Genomic DNA, 13,491 nt, shown 5'->3' with positions numbered 1-13,491 from the left:
GAATTCTAGAAATTGGTTGCAAAACTACTCACATAATGTATTATTGCATAATATATATATATTCATATATGAAGTTAGTAAAGTGAATCTCATTCAGTCACACATCATTAAAATGACTTTGATATTTGCTGCAAATCCATTTTATGGGAAAACATTTAAATAAGAACCATAGTTTACATGGGGTTTAAAAAATATTAATATTTCTCTTATGTTTATATAATAGAAGTTCCATTTTGTTAATACTTAATGTAAATTTTCTGTGTATTTTCTAAAAGAAACTAGCTTATTCTAATTACATACTAGCTTTTAACAATAAAAAAATACATTATATGTGTATGTATGTACATATGTATGTGTGTATTAGGCATTAGGCGAATGTATTTTGTTTGATTATGCATATTTGTTAAAAGAAATCCGTTAGTTTGTTTTTTCCTCAATGGTGTGTGTGGTGATAGGAAGAAGAAATAGATTTCTGTTCTTTTGTTTTTAAAGAAGAGATAGGGGTTGCTACAGATTCAAAATGTTGTGAGCACTTTCAGATGAGGTCACTGTTTTACTTTGTTACAAGAGACTGCTAAGTGGGAGAATGATTTCTAAATATTTATAATGTAAAAACAAACCACATCAATACATTTCAAAGAAAAAGAAAACGGGGTGGAAGTTGCAAAGAAGCCAAGTGAAGCTTGATACCAGGGGAAACTTCCAACAATTAGATAGCATGGAATGGGATCCCTTGAGAGGTGGTAGGTTCCCTTCCTTGGAGGTTTGTTAGTGGGAATATCTTTTGTATATGGTTTGGACTGTTTGATCTGGAGTCCCTTCTAACTCTCAAATTCTGTGATTCTGTGAATGAGTTTAACCTTCACATAGGGCACAATGGACTGAAGATGATGAAAAAGCCGAGCTGAGAGGTTCTACCAACAGTGTCAACTTTTGGGCAGTTACCTTCTAGGTCAATTAAGCTTTGGTTCACACAGTGAGGCAGACTATAATTCAAGTAGGAAAAGGCATAATATTTTATGGACAATTAAGGCTATTTTCAGGAAGCAATGACTCAATAGGCAACTTTTGGTATCTCATTAGAACATGCCGCATTTGGGATACAATGGTGCTGTAGGAGTGATGTAGAAAAAAGGGGATTTTATCAAGAATCCTCAGGAAATTTGATGTTGATATTGTAGGAATATTTTAAGCATAACCTTGCCACACTATGACAATAGAAACAGATTTAGAGTAACTATTTTTGGTAATGCCAAGGACACGAAGCTCCCTTTCAGAGGAAGTGTGGTAAGAAGAACCTGTTACAGAGGGCCATGTTCAGAGGGATAGTATCTATACGTCTATCCCTTTAGTTACTATCTTTTTGACCCTTAGATTAGGCCTATCATTCAAGCTTATGATATGGTTTTGTCATCAGGCACATAAGTGGTTCAGTGAATATAGCATTGGACCTGGTGTCAAGACAACCTGAGTTCAAATCTGTCTTCAAACACTTACTACCTGTGTGACTCTGGGCAAGTCACTTAACTTCTGTCTCAGTTTCCTCAAAAGTAAAAAGGTTATCCCAGGGCTGTTATTAGGATCAAGTGAAATAATGTTTGTAAAGTGTTTAGTAATAGTTCCTGGCACATAGTAGGCAAAGTGCTTATTTTCTTCTTTCTCTCTTCCAATATATTGGTTTTCCCCAATACTTAATGAGTTTTAGGACCCTGGGCAAGTTATTTAATTTCCCTGTCTGATTTTCCTCCTGTGTAAAACAGGGCTGTACTATCTTCTCTATATCACATACAGGCATACCTCATTTTATTGTACTTCACTTTATTGAATTTTACAAATATTACTTTTTTTTTTTTAACACTGAAGGTTTCTGATATCTTCATCAAGCAAGTCTGTCAGCACCATTTTTCCAAAAGCATGAGCTCACAATGTGTCTCTGTGTCATTCTTGGTAATTCTCGCAACATTTCAAACTTTTTCCTTATTATATTTATTATGGTGACCTGTGATCAGTGATCTTTGATGTTACTATTGTAATTGTTTTTTGGGAGCCATGAACCATACTCATATAAGATAGGAACTTAGTCAGTAAATGTTGTGTGTGTTCTGACCCTTCTACTGACTGGTTCCTCCATTACCCTTCCTCTCTTCAGGTCTCCCTATTCCCTGAGACAAAACAATATTGAATAATATTACATAAACTTAGTTGATAAACAGCAGCAGGGTTTGACTTTAATTGACTCTAATTTTGAAAGAAATCCTACTGTGGGTAAATGCTATCAAACAGCATCACATACTACAGAGAAATCTTTCATTAAAGGAAGAGTCAATCTAATCAGAAAACTTTGATGTTGTCTTACTTTAAGAAATTACCACAGCCACTCCAACCTTCAGCAACCACCCCTCTGATAAGTTAGCAGCCATCAACATTGAGGCAAGACCCTTCACTAGAAAAAGGATTGTGACTTGATGAAGGCTCAGATGATGGTTAGCATTTTTTTTTTAGCAATGAAGTATTTTTAGTTAAGCTATGTACATTGTTGGTCTTTTTTTTAGACATAATACTATTGTATACTTAATAGATTACGAAAGTATAAACATAACTTTTTGTATACACTGGAAAATAAATTTTTGTGACTTGCTTTATTGTGATATTCACTTTATTGTGATGGTCTGGAACTGAAATTGCAATATCTCTGAGATATAACTAGTTGCCATGAAGTTCAACCAAGATTAGGAATATGAAAGTTCTTTAAAAGCACTATAGAAGTGGAGGTTCTTATAATAATGGCATCTGTATTTGATGCACAGTTCAATTCTATTAAATGTACTTTGGCATTTAAAGCCCTTCACAATTTGGCCCTTCCTACCTTTCCAAACTTTATTCCCCTCCATGCACTCAAAAATCCAGATATGATGCAAAACCATATCATAAACATTTATTAAGCACTTACTATATGCCAGGAACTGTGCTAAGTGCTTGGGATTCAAATAAGAAAGAGAAAGACAATCTCTGCCCTCAAGAAGCTTACTATCTAATGGAGGAAGACATCACACAAAAGGAAGCTGAAAATGGGGTCTGGGGATGACAGATGGTACATGGAGCAGGTGGGGCATGGTGATGGTAGTGGAGGCAAAACCAGTAAGAACAGCTCGTGGCAAATGAAGAAACGAACTTATCGTGGGGGAAGGGCATCACAATAATGGTTATGGTGGAGTCAAAAACAATCAGAGCAGCTGGTGGCAAATGGCACCTTACTTACTTTCCCTCCCATGTAACACTCCATAAGTTTGAACTAGCATTCTTCCATTCCTAGAATATTTTCTTTCCTCACCTCTGCCTCTTGGCCACCTTCAAGACTCAGTTGGAATTCCACTACCTGCAATTTTGTATGTATAGAGACATCTGATTGCTGTCTCCCTCATCAATAGGTAAGCTCATTGAAGGAAAGGATTGTTTCTACTTTTCTTTATGTTGCCAACAAGCAATTAGTACAGTGCCAGATCTATTTTAAGTGTATCATCCCCGGTGACATTTTGGAAGAGGATTGAAAAATTCAGATAGGTGTGAAACACTGGACTTTGACTAACAGGACTAAGGAGGGCCACTATAGCATGATACAAGATCAAGATGTCCTGGACTATTGGCTGGACAAACAGCGGTTTTCAATGCTCGACATAGCCAGTGGGTATTCTAAGATCTTGATGTCAGAGAATGATAAGGAAAAGATAGTGTTCTTCTACCCAACAGGAGTCTCTAAGTCTGAGTATTTGCCTAAGAAATTGCTGAATCCATACCATTTTTCAACATTTCATGGAAAACATGGTTGGTGACATGAACTCTTTGAAGGCTTGGTTGATTGCTTCTGCTTTTGTGGATCCAAGCAGTTGACACTGGTGCCAAACTGGGAGATAAATTAGAAAAGTAGAGTGGTAGTTGCCAGAAAAGCATTGTACTTGTCAATCGAGGGCCACTGACAGTGAAATTCGTTGCATAAATTAGAATTACTAGTTATAAAGTGAATTTTTGCTGAGGAGTTTGGAAACTATATATATAGATCTCAGTTCCAAGTAAATGCAGACAATTAACTGATATGTTTTGACCAGCACTAGGTTGAATGATTCTGCCCAGAGAGTAGTGGTGCTAATGACCTACAAGTTCGGTGTGCCAGGGAAGAACAGTGTGTATGCAGAATCACAGAATTAGTGAACTGGAAGGGAGTTAATCTAAGCTATGCCCCTCAAAGGGATCCTCACTTTAAGGGGTCTGGCAAGTGGTCATTCAACCTTTGCTTGAAGACTTTCAGCAGAGGGTTGCACTTTCCCATAGGGCCTGTCCATTCCTAGGGAAAGCAGAAAGGACATGTGTGACATGAAGGGAGCTGGGCCTCTGGGAGATCTGGGATTTGCTCTAGCAAGTATGTCATCAATGAAAATGTTATAGCTTATTTCCAGGGATGTGCTGATAAATGTTTATCTGGCTCTCTGAGAACACGACACACTTTTGGGTTTAATCTGCATTAACATTTTCTCTATCACTTCAAGTCTAGACAATCAATAAAACAATAAATTAAGCCCTGGCTAGGTAGTAAGAGCTAGTATAGGAGGAACATCTAGATGAAGAGATAGAAGCCATGAAAAATGGATACAACTCAGAAGTACTCAAGCTTAGCTCCACAAATAGCACCCTCCTACTGAGTTCAGAAATTGGAGATGTACAAGGCAATACTGGCCCAGACTTCAAATGACCTAATACTGGGTAAAAGAAGGCCATTGGGACTGACCAAAGTCATATTCTGAAAACATTCCATAATGATTTTATCTTATCTTTTCATATTGATTTTAAACATTTCGTCATAGAGAGACTTTTTTTTGGAGCTGGATAGAATTGAATCCACTAATCCAAGATGGCAGAAAGTGCATATGAGAAGTGTGTAACTTGTGCTCAATATGTTCAAAGGAAAGAGATATTGACTTGCTTACCTGGAGAACATAAGCACCAACAAGCCATTGGAGATGGTGTGTATAGACTTATTTTTTGAAGAAAAGAAAAAGATAACTAACATCCTACTGGACCATTTGACTTGCTATACATAGGCCTACCCAAGCAAGCATCATACACCTTCCACAGTAGCCAGTGTGTTATGGGCAATAGTTATCTATGGATGGTGTTTTTGCCAAGATTTATTCTGATCAAGATTGCGAGAACAGAAATGAGATACTGGCATCTTTTAGTTATTCAAAATGGTGCTAGCTTTGACTGGATTCAAGACATCTAGGAATATACCTTATTCTCCTAAAGGGGACCTACAGTTAGAACATTTTAATCATACACTATTGAACATGTGGAGACGATGAGATTCACTAACAACAGCATGCAACATTTCTAGGACATGTATATAATATTACCATGAGCAATGACATAGGCTTTGCTCTGTATCTGCCACTCTGTGAGTGAGAGGCATGTTTGCCTATTAATCTATGCCTTAGAGGCTCTAAAGTTTAAAGGGATTTGAAGACTCACACCAGTGTATCATTTGACTAAGAGGCCAGTTGAGGGAAGCATTCTACCAAGCCAAGGAATATTTCAGCCCTAAGAGGAACCAGAAATCATATAATGGTCAGTTTCACTGTGAAGGACTCTAGCTGTGAATATGGTACTGCTCTAGAATTTGGGTGTTCTGGGAAACCAAAGTAGTGGAACATTAAGGACTTGCTCCATACTAAGTAGTTGAAAGATTGGTCAATTTGCCCATTTACAATTTATAACTTGAGAATGGTTCAGCCTCACAAAGATGATGCATCACAACTACCTGTATCCCACAAGAGAGTTAGTTATGCTCTCTGGAAACCAACAGGGGAGGGGTGAGGAATCAAGCTCTAAGAAGAGTCTGTACACTAACTATAACTGAAAAATAGACATCAGACTAGGTCCGACATGGCAGGAACCAAGATAAAGATGGGAATGAAGATGAAACTATACATTAGTACCCTCTTGAAGCTGGGGGAACCTGCCATGACTGCTCCTGACCTTACAGGAGAGGGTAAAATTCACTATCCCATTCCTACCTAATAGTCCAGATGTGTCATATCTAAGGGAACTAAGACTGCTTATACCTCCTGAAACATTAAGGAGTTAGAACCAATGGCATTCAGCCTGAGCCATCTGAAGATCCAGGACTGAGACCAAAGGACAGTGGGTCTGAGGACATCAAGGGTACAGAGCTGACTAGAGCAAATCATCACAGAATTATAAGAACCATTTGGCGAGTGATCAGGCTGACATATGATAAATAAATTACATGTCACCTGGTGCCCACTAGTGGTACATACATAATATAATTTGCATGTAACCCCAAAATATGATAAAGTATAAGCTCTCCATTCACAAGCCACTGCACTAGTTCAGGCACTCATTACCTCTTGTTTGGACTATTACAATAGCCTTCTAATTGACTTCTTTGCCTCAAAGTTCTTCTGAGTCTAGTCCATCCTTCACCCAACTGCTAATGAGACTTCTCTAAAGCTTTGGTCAGACCACATCTTGCCCCACCCCAAACACTGGACAAACTCCAAGAGCTCTCCCATATCACGTTTAAACTCTTCCTTTGGCATTTAAATCTCATGTTAAAAAAGTGAAGTAAGCAGCTCCAGGAAAACAATGATTATGACAAGGTAAAAAGAACAACAAAAATCATAAAACAAGTAAAAGTCAATGTTGGGAAATTATGAACGAGCATAACCACAAAAAAGAGAAATATGAGAAGATCCCTTCACCCAACTCCTTTGCAGAGGTAAGAGAACCACGGGTACAGAGCGGCAGAAACACACACATACACATATGTCTACATAGTATACATACAAGTACATGTATAGTTAAAAAAACTAGCATTATCAAGTGTTGAGAGCAAGTACTGTAATCATCAAGAGCTGTAATCCCTGTAGTCATGTGAAATGTATCGGCCAAGTACCATAATCATTAAAAGGAGAGGTTCATTCACATCTATCTCTATCAAGCAAGTATTTTGATAGGCCCCAAGGTAAATGTCATTAACAACTGTTCAGATTGCTAAAGGGGACTCCCCCCAAATTATAGCAAACTCTTCAGAACCTGTTTCTAACAAAGATAAGTGATCAAAGAAGATTCTCTTTACTGTGGGGGAGTCACTTGAGGTTGCTAGCCTCTAATGTCAAATTTCCTCAATCCATAAAACAAGGGAACTGATTTCCAAGGTACCTTCTAGTTCTCATTATGGTTTAAAAATGCTCACTGACTGATCATATGCCAAGGGGCCCAGAAAATGAAAAGATATGTTGTAAATGAAAAGCAAACATGGGAAGGAAGAAGTGGCCCTTCTCCTTGCCTAGACCATCATTTCTCCATGTACCTTTGATTCCATTCTCTCCCATTTTCTCCTTTTCATCTCCACTGCCTTATTTTTAATCTCTCCATATCTTCTCCTTCCCTGCTGTTTATAAACATATCTATGTCTCCCCCATCCCTAAACAAACAAACAAACAAAAATTCTTGCTTGATCCAACCATCCTTGCCAGTTGTGGTCCTGTCATTCTCCTCCATTTTGTGGCTAAACAGAAAATCATTGAGGCAAGTGCCTCTACTTCTTTTCTTCCCACTTTCTTCTAAACCCTCCACAATTTGGCTTCTGGTTTCACCATTCAACTGAAATTGCCTTCTTCAAAATTTTTAAAGATCTCTGATTTACCAAATCTAATGGTCTTTTCTCAATTCTTCTTGACCTCTCTGCAACTTTTGATAATACTGATCGCCTCTTCCTGAATACTCTTGCCTCTGAGTTTTGGGACACTACTCTCTCCTGTTTCCTTTCTACGTAACTGCTACTTTACAATATCCTTTATTGGTTCTTTAACCATTATGTCCTCTAGTCATGTATGTCCCCACACTTATGTCCTAAGTCTTCTTTCTCTTTTTCCTCTCTATTATGTCACTTGATGATCTCCCAAGTTCCCATGGGTGCACAATTGTGCATCACTCAATGCCTTTTGGACATCTCAAACTGGATGTCCTGTAGGTATCACAAAAACAAATACAAGCCAAACAGAACTCATTATTTTTCTTTTTTTTTAAATTTATTTATTTTTAGTTTACAACATTCAGTTCCACAAGCTTTTGAGTTCCAAATTTTCTCCCCCTCCTTCCCCAAGATGCCATGTAATCTGATATAGGCTCTACATATGCATTCACATTAAACATTTTCACATTAGTCATGTTGCAAAGAAGAATTATAACCAATGGAATGAACCAAGAGAAAGAAACAAAATAAAAAAGAGCAAATAGTGTGCTTTAATCTGCATGTAAACTCCATAATTCTTTCTCAGGATGTGGATAGCATTTTCCATCATGAGCCTTTTGGAGTTGTCTTAGAACCTCGTATTGCTGAGAAGAGGTAAGTCTATCAAAGTCAGTCATCACACACTGTTGCTCACACTGTGTACAATGTTCTCCTGGTTCTGCTCCCCCCTCTCAGTATTAGTACATGTAAGTATTTCCTGGCTTTTCTGAAGTCTGCCTGCTCATCATTTCTTATAGCACAATAGTATTACATTACCTTTATACATTACAACTTAGAACTCATTATTTCCCCCCTCAAAACCCTCCCCTCTTTGAAACATTTTTTTTAAACCTGTTGGTTTTCTCAGTCACCCAGGCTTGCAATTTTTATATTATCCTTGAGACCCCACTCTTACTCATATCACATATTTGGTCTCTTGTGAAATATTGTCATTTCTACCTTCATTTCATTTCATTTCATTTTTTTTTTTTTTTTGCTTTTTGGAGGGCAATTGGGGTTAAGTAACTTGCCCAAAGTTACACAGCTAGTTTATTTTTGTGTGGGTGTTAAGTGTCTGAGGCCGGAACTGAACTCAGGTCCTCCTGACTCCGGGGCTGGCGCTTTACTCACCGCCCCTTTCATATCATTTCTTGCGTGTGTCCCATTCTTTTCATTCACACAGCCACAACCTGAATTCAGGTCCTCATCCACCCCTTTTGTGTGCCTTCTAACTGGCCTCTCTTCTTCAAGGCTCTCTCCCTAGTCCAATCCATTCTCCATTTAGCTTCTAAAGTGACTTTTTAAAAAAAGCTTTGGTCAGACTGTGGCACCCCTCTCCCCTCCAATAAATTCCAGGGGCTCCCTATTATCTCTATGGTGACATTTAAATCCTTACATTTGGAGAGATCTCCATAATAAAGTAAAATAAGCAGATTCACGAAACAATATATTTGTTGTCTTTGTCATTGTTTAGTTGCATCGACTCTTTGTGACCCTATCTGGGGTTTTCTTAGCAAAGATACTGGAGTGGTTTGCCATTTTCTTCTCCAGCTCCTTTGACAGATGAGGAAACTGAGGCAAATATGGTGAAGTGACTTGCCCAGCGTCACATAGCTAGGAAGTGTCTGAGGTCAGATTTGAACTTAGGAAGATGGATTTTCCTGACTCCAGGTCCTGCACTCTATCCACTTCAATTACAACAATATACATAGAAGGAAAAACGCACTACAAGAAAAATTAAAATGAATGATGTTGCAAGATTGCAAAGATGCACAGCCTAGATTGAGGAATAAGAATACAACTTCCCCTAACTCCTTTGCAAAGTGAGGGGCCCAAAGGTATAGAGCATTACATATTGTTAGATTTTAAAAAAAAAAATTACTGATTAGTTTTGCTGATGTTTTTTTCTTCCTCTTTTTCTTAAAAAAAAATTCTATGTTATATGGAATGGATGTCTGGTTGGGACAGAGAGAGGGATATAAGGGGGAATTTTAGGTAATGTAAAAAACAAAAGGCATCAATAAAATCTGTTTTAAAAAATTAAAAAATACTCTTTTTGACCTAGAACCTTTCTACATTTCCAGTCTTGTTACACTTTACTTTCTCCTACAAGCACTCTAGGATCCAGCTACTCTGACCTTCTTACTTCTTCCACTTCAGCTCCATCTGTTTCCCTGTAAGCCCTGATACTGGAAGTCCCCTGTGCCTGGAATACTTCCCATCTTCACCTCTTCCTTTGAATTTCCCAGGCTTCCTTCAAGAAGGAAGCTCAAATCTCACCTTTGGCAGTAGACTTCTCCCCACTCCTCCCAGACAGTTGATAGAATAGTGTCTACAATATACTATCCATATCTATACATCTCTCTATCGCTATATATATATATATATATATTTCTATCTATCAACTTACCTTTATTCTTTGCTTTTTTGGGGAGGGCAATTGGGGTTAAGTGACTTGCCTAAGGTCACACGGCTATTTTTTGTGTTAAGTGTCTGAGGCCTATCCAAACCCAAGTCCTCCTGACTCCAGGGCCAGCACTCTATTCACTGCACCACCTAGTGGCTCCAACTTACATTGATTCTAAAGTGGGAAACCATCAGGAAAATAACTAGGTACATTTTATATCCGTAGCTATAGTTATATGTATAGTCTATCCACTCATCTATTGAGCTATGGCTATAATCTATGTATATGGATCTATAGATCTATTTGTGGCTATAGATATAGATATTGTGATCTATCAATAAGGTTATAGGTAGATATAGATCTAGATATTTTATTACCTAGTTATTTTCATGTATGTTTCCCCTTGTAGAGTATAAGCCCCTTGCAAACAAGGATTATTTTTTGTTTATAGTCCTAGGCCTAGCACAGAACCTGGCACGTTGTAGGTGCTGAATAAGTGTGTGTTAAACGAATGAATGGAACTAGCCAGATCTTTCCATTTCACATTCCCCTATATTGTACATCGGAGGTCATCCACATTTACAAGGGATGGCTAAGCACCAAGAAGATATCAAGTGGTGGTGGCATTTTAGTCCAAAAGAAATGAATAAATAAATCGATCAGGAGAAATATTATTAATACATAACCTAGAATATCTTAAATAGAAGCTGTTTGTTCCCTGCTCCCCACAGTTCTGTTCTGGGAAGTGTGAGAGATTTGGCTTCAGGTTCCAGGAAGGTTGTCGATATTCCTTGGCTGCAGCCGCCTAGCTGAAGGCCTGCCAGAGGCCCCACTCTCTGCCCCTTCACTTTGGAGCTGGGGGCCCCAAGAGATCTCTCTCTCTCTCTGTGTCTTACCCCGTACCTGGCCGCGCCCCGGCAGGCTGGGCCGGGCTGTACCGCCCCAGCTGTCACGCTACTGGAGTGGGAGGGAGAGCGGGGCAAGGGACTTCCTCGGTTGCTTTTTCTCCTCCCCCTTTTTCTTTTCTATTTTTTTTCCCCTCCTCTCCCTGGTCTTCTGTGAGGGCGGCAGGGGCCGCTGTGTGGAGGTCGGCTGAACAACTCCCTTAAATCCATTGGTGTGCGCTCGGCTGAGCTTCGCTCCGGCTCTGCTCGGTTCCCAAGACTTCCCCTCTGCGCCCTGCTCTGCTCCACACAGCGCCAGCCAGTGAGTGCTACTTTCTCTCGGGTGGGAAATGAACTTTCTTTGGGAGCGGAATCTCCCTCCAAGGTTTGGGATCTGGGCGAGGGATCGGGAGAGGAGGTGAACAGAGTAATCTGGGGAAACCTGAAACCTCCGAGAATCCAGGTGCCCTGGGATTTGGATGCCTAGGTTTCAGGAAGAATAGGAATGGGGCCCTCGCACCAGGGTGGGAGTCACCTTTTAATACGGCTTTGAAACGAGAGGACCTTCTCTCAGCTGAAGGTCCCGTGGTGCTGCTGCCTAGCAGGGTGGGGTTGGGGAGCCAGGGGCCAAACCGTCGTTTGTGGCGCACGCCGGCCCCCCTCTTTTCCTCCTCTCGCTACTGTCCCAAGGGAATCAATTGACAGATTGATGTGGTCCTCCTCCGATGGAGGGGAAGCTGGTAGGAAGTTCTCTGGGTTCCGGGATGGCAGGTTTCGCCCTCTATGGAGTGCCCCTGCACGGCGCCTGCACCCGGCTTCCAACCGCGTGGATCCGGGGAGAGGGAAAGGTGCTCAGTAGGGTTTGCCCTTGAAGTACAGAGGTCATCATAATTTGACCGCACTAATGACGGGCACGCTCTTGTCCTTACTTTTACCCCTAAGTGTGAGCTCTCTGGATTGTCAGAATTCCCTAGCTTCCTTCCTTTTCCTAGTCCTTCTGCGTTCCGGCAGCCCGGAATTCACTTTGGGCGTTGCACTTGGCGCCCGGTACTGTTTCTTTGACTTCCCAAACAGCATCCTGTACGGGTAGCTTTTGCTGGCCGGAGAAGGATGTTCATGAGTAGTTTTTACTTGTAAAACTGGTCAGACCAGAGATGGGAAATAAGAAAAGAGCTGTTGCTTTTTTTATTCTTCCAAGTTCTTGGATAAGGGAAAGCGCCCTTGTAGTTATTCAGCTTTTATTTTGTTATTTAGTGTTTACTATTTGCACAACATTGTCTTAGGTACAGTAAAAGAATGCAATGTGTATAAAAATACAATTAGTCTTCGAGAAGCTCACAATCCAATTGCCTAAACCGAGTACTCAAAACAATTTAAAACCTTTCCCCAAAATAGTATTCCTCGCCATTGGGTCCTTTCTCTGTGCCCTAAACTTGCTAATGTCTCCCGTCTTGGTCCTTCTTGTTACCCTAAGGCACCATTCTGCTATTCTACCCCCTGAGATAAATGGATGGGAAGTACTTTGTTAACCTTAAAGGGATATATGACACATATATTTTTATTTACCACAAACTTTCTTGAAAAAAAAATTCTATACTTGGGGCTCACTCTACTTTTTTTTTTTTTTTAAGCAATTAGGGTTAAGTAACTTGCTCACGGCCAGGTATTTCTGGGTGGGTGCTAAGTGTCTGAGCCCGGATTCGATCTCTAGGTCTTCTCAACACTGGAGCCAGTGCTCTTACTCGCTGTTCTACCTGGCTGCCCCCCACTCTACTTTTCTTAACACATTTTATCTTCATTCCCTTTGAAGTCTGACTTCCTGTTCCAACCCTATTGGAATTGCTCTCTCCAAGGTCACCAACTATCTTGCTTATTGCCAAATCAAGTGTCCTTTTTCTTAATTCTCTTTGTTGACCTCCCTGCTGTTTTAAAAACTATTAACTCTCCCTTCCTTCTCTTCCTCTGGTTTCTCTTTTTGTGGTTTCCCAAAACAACTATTTTGGTTCCCTTTCTAGTTCTTTGGATGTTCTACTCTATTTCTTTCCCTGACTTCATCCTTCCCTCACCCCCCCTTCCTCCCTGAATCCATATAGTTCAAGACTCAGGCATCTGCTACAGGCTTTCTCTTTATATGTTCTTTCCCTGTGGTATTCTCATTCAAGTTCGTGATTCCAACTATCTTTTCTTGATAATCTTCTTATTTACCCTTTGCTGCCCCAATTTCCCTCCTGAATTACACCACAGCATCTCCAGTTGCCTTCTATTTGGATTGTTCCAGTATCAACTTTTATGAAATGGAATTCCATTCATCTTTCCTCTCAGAACAAATTTCTTCTCTGGACTCCCTGTTCCTCAGTGGTCCTACCTATTATTCTCACAGTCACCAACATTAT

At 39.9% G+C, this 13,491-nt stretch overlaps 1 protein-coding gene across 2 annotated transcripts in view; it reads left to right on the top strand.

Annotated features, from left to right (window-relative positions):
* The first annotated feature begins 11,235 nt into the window (after positions 1 to 11,235).
* Positions 11,236 to 13,491, top strand: part of ELOVL7 (ELOVL fatty acid elongase 7) — a 112,341-nt gene continuing 110,085 nt past the window's right edge. For both annotated transcript variants that reach the window (XM_069096370.1, XM_069096371.1), the window contains exon 1: positions 11,236 to 11,420. The gene's annotated coding sequence lies outside the window, so the exon portion shown is untranslated. The remainder of the gene's footprint in view (positions 11,421 to 13,491) is intronic.

This window comes from Petaurus breviceps, unplaced genomic scaffold (genome assembly GCF_028583685.1).
Source record: "Petaurus breviceps papuanus isolate PSGF00001 unplaced genomic scaffold, PetGlider_PUasm1.0 229, whole genome shotgun sequence".
Lineage (NCBI taxonomy): Eukaryota > Metazoa > Chordata > Mammalia > Diprotodontia > Petauridae > Petaurus > Petaurus breviceps.
This window is presented reverse-complemented; position numbering and strand designations above follow the sequence as displayed.